The sequence below is a fragment of the Lactuca virosa genome, chromosome 8, assembly GCF_052849685.1.
Source record: "Lactuca virosa cultivar CGN04683 chromosome 8, Lactuca_virosa_CGN04683_v6, whole genome shotgun sequence".
Taxonomy (NCBI): domain Eukaryota; kingdom Viridiplantae; phylum Streptophyta; class Magnoliopsida; order Asterales; family Asteraceae; genus Lactuca; species Lactuca virosa.
In genome coordinates this window covers 276833706-276843712 of record NC_136433.1, presented here as the reverse complement: position 1 = coordinate 276843712, position 10007 = coordinate 276833706, and positions in this window count along the sequence as shown.

The following is a 10007-nucleotide window of genomic DNA, read 5'->3' as shown; positions in this document are numbered from 1 at the left end:
TGTACGATCAGCCGGAGCCAGTAAGTAGACCCCAAAATACCATACAGTTATTTGATTATGTGATATGTCAGAACAGCATGCTAGTGCTAGGCGAGGGATCTTCAGGAATTGCATGATAGAATTGCCTAATTACATGATGCCTGCTAGCCTAGGGTTTCCTTTATATGAGATTGACATCATTACTGTAGTTGCTTAGTGTATGTATCACGGTTATACATAATTACGATCTTATAGCCTGAGAATGTTTGATTTGGCCTTATGTTCTGTTCTTGTTTGATTGGGAGCTTGGGGTAGGATTGGATATTCGAAAGTCTATAGGGTCCAGCGTTATGTATGGCTAGCATACACTAGTGCTGCAGGGTTGGTGGAAGTTTCATTGATGGGTGGGTAGTGAGAGGCCGGGAGGCTAGTTATGATATATTCAGCATTCCTCTAGGAGTGAGGATTGAGCGCTCGCTATGTTTATGTATATTATCAGGGTGTTGTGGTGATACTTGGGACAAATATGGGTAGGTGTGGAAGGTAGTAGGGGCCCATACTACTGAAAGCACAGGACCCATACGCGTAGCAAGGAAGTCACAACCCCTGGGGTTTAGTTGGGAGTTGGTTTCCTGTCATCATATAGGTTACCAGAGATCTTTCTGATGTATTATCAGAATGATGATTACGAGACGTTTTGCGACCGGATCCAGATCAGGATTGGGAGCTGGCAGCCAAGATAGGCCAGTATTGTCAGAGGATCGTATCAGGGAGATTGTCTGGGGTCAGATTCCGGAGATGTTTGGGTCTATCAAGACCGTCATGGTTGAGTATTTTGACGAGCGCTATGCATCCATTGCTGAGACGGCTGCCGCAACAGCTTCAGCAGCTGTAACGCCGGCAGGGGTAGGAGTTGGTCGAGCTTTCCAGTACCGGGATTTGTTACTGGGACATATCAGGAGGGCTGCAGTTACTTGGGATCAGGTAGATGTTCTATACTTGTTACATTCCACAGGTTAAGCGGGAGAGTCTAGCACATGGGTTTCTAGATTTGAGGCTTCGGGGGTTTGCTCGAGACCGGAATGTGAGTCGCGGGGACTCCGGAAAGGAGTAATGATTATGTTCAGCTGGAGTTATGCAGCTGGAATTAGAATGGTTAATTGATAGGATTGGAATGTCGTCTTCTAGGGCAAGGATTGTGCCCTTTCAGTTTACGAGCTCGAAGGATTGAGCAGGTTTGTGACCCAGGATCAGGTTGTATTCCAGCTCGGGGTCAGTTAGTCATCGGGATTGGCAACAGTAGTTCAGCGCTGGTGAGCGCATGTGGGTTGATATGGCAGAAGTATTATGCGAGGTTCAGTTCGCCTTTGATCTCTTGTATCAAGTGGTAAGGATTGGTTATGCGATCTATTGCACTTTTGGGATTGTAGACTATGTCCTGGAAGTAGTTGTAGCCTGATTTAGGGCTGAGGTTGTTTCAACTATTGTAGTTCAGTTGTGGATGATCGAGGTGGTGAATGAGTCAAGGTGCGAGACTTTGAATGATATGATTTCTAGAGCCGAGGGCGGGAGATTTGTTGGAGCACTTTAGGAAGAAGGGTATTATGTGGGAGGTATGCGGACAGGGTCCCACAGTATGGTTATTCAGCGTTGTCAGGATTCAGTAGTTCAGTAACCGTTATTGATTGGCAGAGGGAAGCGCCAAAGGAAGTAACTCGTTGCTGAGATGTTAGTTGGAGAATCTACCTTTTGGACTTCAAGATATGAGTGTGGGATCATTCAAGAATTAGGGACTGTCGGTTTCACTGGAATTCAAGAAGTGTTCAGCTAGTTCTTAGAAGTGTGTGATCACTTGTGGTTGGCTAGTAAAGGAATACTAGTTGAAAAGGTCTGGATGTCATCAGATCGATCGTTGGAAAGTGAGAAGGCTTGGGAATTCTAAAACTTTCATGTATTGTGAAGACTTAGTTGAATCTAAGTGGGGGAGAATCGTCCCGGAATGCAAAAGCAGGATCAGTTTTGAAAATGGGATAAGTTTTGCATTGTTTTCAAGAAGGAAGACAACCCTAATGGCTGCTTGGTTTGAGAGTTGTGTGAGTTGGGAGTTCGGTAAAACTCCCAATATGTGAATCGTGTCTTCTCGGTGTTTGATAGCAGAACTTGGGAAATCGGGTTGGGATTCTAGCTATGAATTAAGTTCAGTTGTGTGTTAGGTCGAGTGCATGTTCGACCGGTATGGAAAGTGTTGTAAGACTGCGAGGGAAGTCGTAGCATTCACTAACGATCAGTTAGTATGGAAAGTGTTGTAAGACTGCGGGGGTAGCCGTAGCATTCACTAGCGATCGGGTAGTATGGAAAGTGATGTAAGTCTGTGGGTGTAGCTGCAACATTCGCTAGGTTGACAGATAGCATGAGCGATTTGTTAGGACGCGGAAGGGACAGTAGTAACCACCAGTTCGGGTGTAGCAGTGAGGATATGAAATTCCACGGATTGGTTTATGGGTGTCCCAGAGGGATTAGATCTGGTTGAGCCAGTGATAGGACTGTAGGAACGCCACTACAATTAAGAGATCAAGGAAGCAAGGAATTGCTCAAGGTCGTTTGTGATATAAGTCTACCATTGGTCAGGTAGCAATCACTTTTAGCCTTGGATTTTGTGACGTTAGGATTTGACGCATGGATCCGATCGGTTGGATCAGAAAGTTGTTAGAGTCGCAGTGGCATGATAACTAGTGGCAATTAGTTCCAGGGAAGGATTTCGTTCGGATGGCGTGTGAGGCAACTATGTGGGAGTCCTTTAGCTCCGCGACCGGGCCGAAACCTGGTATTTCAGATGAGTGTTACTTGGTTGTGATGAATCAGATGATTTTTGGGATGAGATGCAAGGATAGCTCCTTGGATTTCAAGTTATGGGTTAGACCCGAACGATGTATATAGTGGTATTCCAATCTAGGGTATTCCATCATGAGGATGACCGGACCCTACGGTTGAGTGGACCTGACGTGTTTGATATTCCAACCCGAGGGTTGATTGGACCAAACATGTGTGTGATACGAGGGTATTCCATCCAAAGGATGAATGGATCCGTCATAGGCATGCCTGGTATTCCAGCCCGAGGCTGATTGGGCAAGGTATGAGTAATTGTGCTTACGAGCCGGTTATTATATGTATGTGGTTCGGGAACTAAAGGATCATAGTTAGTAGTGTGGGATTTGTAATTCTGTTTTCTGGTGGGAACCTCGAGTTATTAGAAGTTGAGTGGAAAGTTGAGGGGTAAACAGACTGGATTCAATGATAATGATTCAGTATGAGTGGTCTGTCATGGAATCAGACTATCTCAAGATAGCAGATTTCAGATGGAGTAAATGTGAACTTGTTGTAGGGAGTACATTCATCTTCAGGTTTTAGAACCCTGCTAGAGTGGGTTATGGTTGCCTTGAAAAGGCTGGTCACGATTACCCTGGGAAGTTTAGGGTGTGCCTAGGATTGTAACCATGTCGCCCAAGTTGTCGGGCGTATAAGGGATGGTAAGGGATGATTTCGAGGACGAAATCTAATTTAAGTAGGGGTGAGTTGTAACATTCTGTTTATTTAATAAATAAATAGATAAAATTTGATGAACGAATAGTCAAAATTCATATTATTTAGCGTGGTGTTGGCTTTGGGAAGCCAAATGTTATAAATCAGATTATTCGGGGGTTAAAAAGTAACTTTGGGATTTATTTTGAAAAGATTTTGGAGGCTAAGGGGCTATTTGGTAAGTATTAGACTTGATTTGTAAAGGAGTTCAGGAGGTTGGGTTAAAAAGGTAAATTCGGACATAAAATGAAAAGAATTGGAGGAGGAGGGGTATAAAGAGTAAATTTTGGAGTTGGTTTGCAAAGATATTGATGGGGGAGGGACCAATCCTGCCATTATGGCAACATGTTTACGGGATCAGGGTATATAAATCCGTAACCACGGATCAAACCCTAACCCTAGCAAACCCTTTACAGCCGTCACCCTCCTTATACCTCCCTCTTCATTTCCGGTAGTCGCGCACCACCATTAAAGCCTCCTCAGCCGCCGATCATCAAGGCCGACAACCACCGTCCCGCTTGCTGCCTGGTCGATGAAACGCCACCCATGCTCTCTCCAATCGTCTCCATGGAGCCTCTTAGCCACCGAAGCCAACCACCATTGCTAACGCCGACGAAGCTTGCCGCCGCTGCTGTTTCCTATGCTGCTACCGCCGCCTCCCACGGTGTTGGGTTTATTTTTCGGGCATGACGCGTGTACCGCTGCTGTACTCGGTGGTTCGAACCACCTTCTCCTCTCCTCTCCGTTCTGTTTATTGATACGTCGCCACCACCACTGTTGGAGCCTTAAGACCACCGGGAAATAGTCGGGGACGTCTCTCTGCCGGCGAAGACGAAACGCCGCCGCTGCGGACGTTAGTACGGCTGCTGCCGTTATTTTCCGCCACGGGTGGGTGGCCACATCTGTTGTGGGTATGTAAGTCGGGTGCCGCTGTGATTATCGTTTTTGGAGCCTTTCTGTTGGCCGGAAAACCCAAGGGAACCACCACGGCTGCCAACCGTGGTGGCTGCCAACCGTCGTGTATGGGTGGTCATGAGTGGGATTCAGTGTGTGTGTGTGTGTGTGTTTCACGTGTAAGGGCTGTGAGATTGTTCCTTGGCCGGAGATTCGAGGAAAACCCCGCTGCCGCCATGCACCACCGTAGGTGGGTGTGTTTTAGTGGTTGTGTGTGTATTAGTGTGTGTATATTATTAGTATGTGTGTGTTTTTGGATGGTATTGTAAATTGTACAAATGGAATAAAAGAAAGAAAGTCAAACCACCACCGTGAGGTGGTGGCTGCCGCCACCGGCCGCCGTGTCAGGTGGCGGTGTGCCTTGTTTGGTTTGTGACTAGTTTGGATGTTTGGACAAGGGACTACTAAACCCTAATGGGCCAAAGGAAACCCTAGTGGGCCCAATTAAGCCCTAATGGACCTAAAAGCCCAACAAATTGATAATGGGCTAGTATTTGGGTTGGAAACCCTAATTAGGGTTTGGAAAACCCTAATGCCAATAAAACCCTAATTTTGAGAATTAATCGGGACACACACACGGAAATTATTTAATAGTTTGAAATATTAAATAATTATCATTGGCAAAGATTAATCTAAGCAATATTGGACTTAATGGATTAAGTCCCTAGTGGATTAAGTTCTTAATGAGTTAAGTAGGAAACTTAACCCTAGTCATCATTTTATGTGAAACCCTAATTTCACTTGGGCTTTGAGTTGAGCCTTTCCATTGGGCTTTGGTAATCGGATCACTAATGGGCCATCCAAGAATAATCATATGGACTAGACTGTGTTGTTGGGCTTTAGGGTAAGGCCCATGTGAAGGTATGGGCCCAATTTGGAAAATTGGGCCATATGATGGGCCTTGGCCCATTACTTGACTTTTGGGCTTTTGGAGTGTGAGTTGGACTTGGAGCTTGGAACCCAATTATTAATTGTGTATTGTTTGATGTTGACAGTTCGGGAATTTGTCAATCAGCAACTGGAGTGTATCTACTGGACTTCAGCAGTGTCAGGTGAGTTATCCTCACTATATCAACAGGGTCTAAGGCACCAAGGTCGGCCCTTTATGATTTACATCCTGGTTTAGGATGGTTGCTATTGCTATGCTAGATTTCATCCTGGTTTAGGATGGTTGCTATGTTAGATTATATCCTGGTTAGGATGGTTGCTATGTTAGATTTCTTCCTGGGTTAGGATGGTTGCCATGATTAGTGATCTGTTAGATTTGCATGTTTACTTGTTTATTTGTATGTGCACATGTTTGTTGATTTGGGGGAAAGGGTTGAGGCAGGTCCTGCTGTGTGCAGTAGGCCAAGACACCCTGGGCGGACCGGGTAGACTGGAGGCCCGGGCCGGGCAAATCTAGTCAGGCCGAAGGCCCAGCGAGCGGTCCAGATAGGCTGAAGGCCCCGAGGAGAGCGGTCCAGACATGCCGAGGGCTCGGAGAGCGGTCCAGATAGACTGAGGATCGGGAGTCGGTCCAGTCAGACTGATGGATCATTATGCATGTTGTTTGGTTATATGTTTATATATGATATGGTTATATCTGTATGGCGTTCGTATTTTGGGGGTAACTCACTAGGCCTTCGAGCTTACATTTATCGATTATTGTTTCAGGTATTCTGATGATCGCGGGAAGGCGAAGGCGTGATCGTGCACCTCCTTACATTTTCATGATTGATTCTGGGGATACTCTGATGTTTAAACTATTTTGAAAGTAAACTGTAATAACTTAATGGTTTTAAATGTTTTAAAAAGTTTTAAATTGGCTTGAATTTTATGGGTGTTAGAGAAGTGGTGGGGGTTTGTGGGGTGATTTCGGCCCAAGATAAGAAAGAAAAAGTGATGGGATATCTGCTTTGTTATCTGTTAGGTATTTGCTTTGATACATGCTGGGTAAAACCCTGGAAAGGATGAAACATCAAGTCAATAAGTCAACCTTCCTTTTCTCTTTATTCCTACCGAAAACCCCATAGAAACCACCAAAATCATATGTGATTTCGGTCTATGCATCAACCGAAATCACATGTGAGTTCGGTCTATGTTCCAACCGATATCACTTGTGATTTCGGTCCTAGTGCAAACCAAAATCACTAGATTGTTGGGGTCCTAGGCCGAAAACTCTAAATCAAGGTTTAATTTATGATTTTTGTTCTAACATGTTGACTTTCAAATGTTCGTTACGAACATGGTTTTCAAAGTATATATATATATATATATATATATATATATATATATATATATATATATATATATATGTATGTATATATATATATATATATATATATATATACACACACACACACTCTTATACAAATGATGTCTTTTGGATTTCAAGGATTTATTGCAACAAAGTTATGATGTGGTTTTACTTATACATAGATACATTTTAGACCTTGCTTGTCCCAAAATTTTCCAGTTGTCACAAACTCAATGCACTCCGATTATCATAATAAAAAGTAGGCTTCCCCGCCTTTTAACTCAAGAATATGAATACGACCATGTAGCTATATGCATTCATTTATCCCTTCAATCATTAACATGTACTCTTTTTTAATTATAGACAAGGCAACAATTGGTTGTAATCTTTCTTTCCAACTAAGAGCACAACCAAACAAGGTAAAATATAACATGTAAGTAGTCGTCTCTTCACTAAGTCTCCATCGTAATTTTAGTCTATATAGTCAACCAAATCATCGTTTCTAATTTTAACATCATAAAACTAGACATAAATTAGGTGTCCCTTTCAAGTATCACACAATCCATTTGTATGCTTCACAGTGAGCCTTTCCCGGATTACTTATACACCTACTTACCATATTATTTTCATGAGCCAAATCCGGTCTAATACATATATGTAACATCCTGTTTTGAGAACTCTTATTTCAGGATTGTAGACAATTAATGGATCAAATGGAGGCATTGGGATTCGAAGGAATAGAGTTTAGACTCTATTGGAGGTGTATGATGTTGAATAAGTGATTTAAACCTTGGATTATTAGATGGAGGTTGATGGGTAAAATGGGAAGGGTTATGTTTCGGGCTTCTTGCATAAATCAAAAGATTTTAGTTTGAGATGTTTTTAGTCATAAGAATTAAGATGGAATCGTAGAGCTCGTCGATACCTTTTTGTGGATATAAAAATTGTCGAAAATGGAATTGGAACGAAGAAGTTATGGTTGTTTGAAGTTAAGCTGGAAAAAGAGAGTCTAACAGTACATCGGGCGTACACTAGGAATACGTTGGGCGTACACTAGGATTATGTTGGGTGTACTGGTTGAAGAAGTCACGTTTTTAGGGAGTTACGTTGGGCGTAACTTTAGGTAGGCAGAGTGTACCGCCGCAGTGTAAAAACCTTATTTTCGTGGTTTTGAGCCCTATTTAAGGACTGTAGCCCCTTCGGGTCCTTCCAAACATCATCCTCCACCCTCTTGAGCCTCCAACTCGAAACCCTAGCCCCCTAGAGCAAATCTTGAGCCTTTTATGTGTTTTGGGTGCATTTTTGGATGAAAAGATAAGTTCAAGCTTGTTGATTGATGAAGCTCAAGCTTGTGGATCCAGAGCCTACATTGCTTTTTTTTAACTCCAGACTGTATAAAGCTTTAACCTTGATGATACATTTGTTAGATCTAGCTAGTTTTGGGTTTTATGAGCTTGTTGGTCCCATGATCTTGGTATCCATGAGTATGGCTTACTCTAATCCAAATGAGTTGTCCTTTCAGACGTTTATGGGTGTTTTGAGTCATAAAAATGTGATCTTGGTCCCTTTCTTCCCTCCCTATAAGAGTTATGATACTTTGGTTTGTGTATTACGTTAGGGTTTTGGTGTATGGACTCCTTCTAGCCATGGAAAGTCGTAAAGACGGAAAATTTATAACTTAGAATGATATTTTGGGTCTAGATTTAAGTTGTGGATGTGAGGTCTATATGGAATAAGCACTTAATGAGGAGGTGAGGACTCAGGTGAAGTACGTTGGGGGTACCAAGTGGTAAGTTGTGCGTATTGGGCAGAATCCCCGATATTTGCATTGAACACGACTACGCTCAAAGTAGTGATTGAGTAAACGGGGCATACTCAGTCAGTGTTGACCTTCTTTGACTTTTGACTCTTAACCTTGACTAGTTGTTTGACAAATTTGACTTAAAGGCATTTTGGGTATTCCGAGTAGTAGACAGAGTATTAGGTCATTGTTTATTGTATAGGTAACCTGTAGAGCTAGCATTTGGAGCAATATTCATTTATGTTTTCTTTCAGACCGTAAGGTGAGTTTCCTCACTGTACTTTGGGGTCGATGACACCAATGTCGGCTCAGTAGATTGTGTATCTTGGTTTAGGATGTTGTTATGTTGTGGTGATATGTTAAGATCTGCATGATTATCTGTTTGTTGTTATATGTTTTATCTGTTGCATATGTTGACATGATGCTGTTGGGTTGAGGCAATACTGCTCTGTGCGGAAGCAAACAAACCCGGGAGCAAGCCAGACATAAGTTTTAGGCCAGGAAGGCAAGCCAAACTTATGTTATGGGCTCAGGAGCAATCCATACATGATTTGTGGGCCAGAAAGGCAAGCCAGAATCATGTTGTGGGCTTAAGGGTAATCCAGTCCGATGACTGTGGACCCGGTATGCATGCTATTATATGTTGTGTGGTGGTATCTTGGGGGAACTCACTAAGATTTGGCTTACAGTTTGATTGTTAGGGTTTCAGGTACTTCAGAGGATAGTGGCAAGGTGAATGTTTGATCGTGCACATCCTCATATTTTACGATAATTGATTTTGGGATACTCTGATTCATGATTACAACTTTTGGAAACTATGTTTGTAAACATTTATTGTTTTTGGCTTGGTTTTAAAATTGAAAATTTTACCCTGATTTTTGGGGTGTTACAAGTGATGGGTTATGAGCATATCTACATTCCTATGTGATCATGCAGCCCTAATTGCTTTGGATATAAGTTTTCACTGTTGAACATACAAATATGAACACCAAAGCAATAACCCTAGATATAGTATATACAATTTCGAAATTCATATATATATATATATATATATATATATATATATATATATATATATATATATATTAGGGTTAGAACATTACCTCACTTGTTATGTAGCAATAACTAGAACCACCTTGACTCTTGAAAGCTTAGTGCCCCAAGTGTTGCACCTCTAATGGAGTCACAAACACCCAACACAACAAGGATGACAATAAGAAACAAGAAATCGGCCAGGGTTTCTATCTGGAGAGCATAGGCCGAAATCCTCATGTATTGGAGGGTTTATATAGTTGTGGTTGCTAGGGTTTTCAGGTGGAAACCCTAATACCTTGCTTAGGGCTTAAGAATCCCATGGATCTCCTACTCTAGAGGCCATGGACGAAATTCTATAGGTTCTCCTATAGATTTCGTCCACCCCATCTAAAAGGAATCCAACAGCCCAGTTTTGCAACT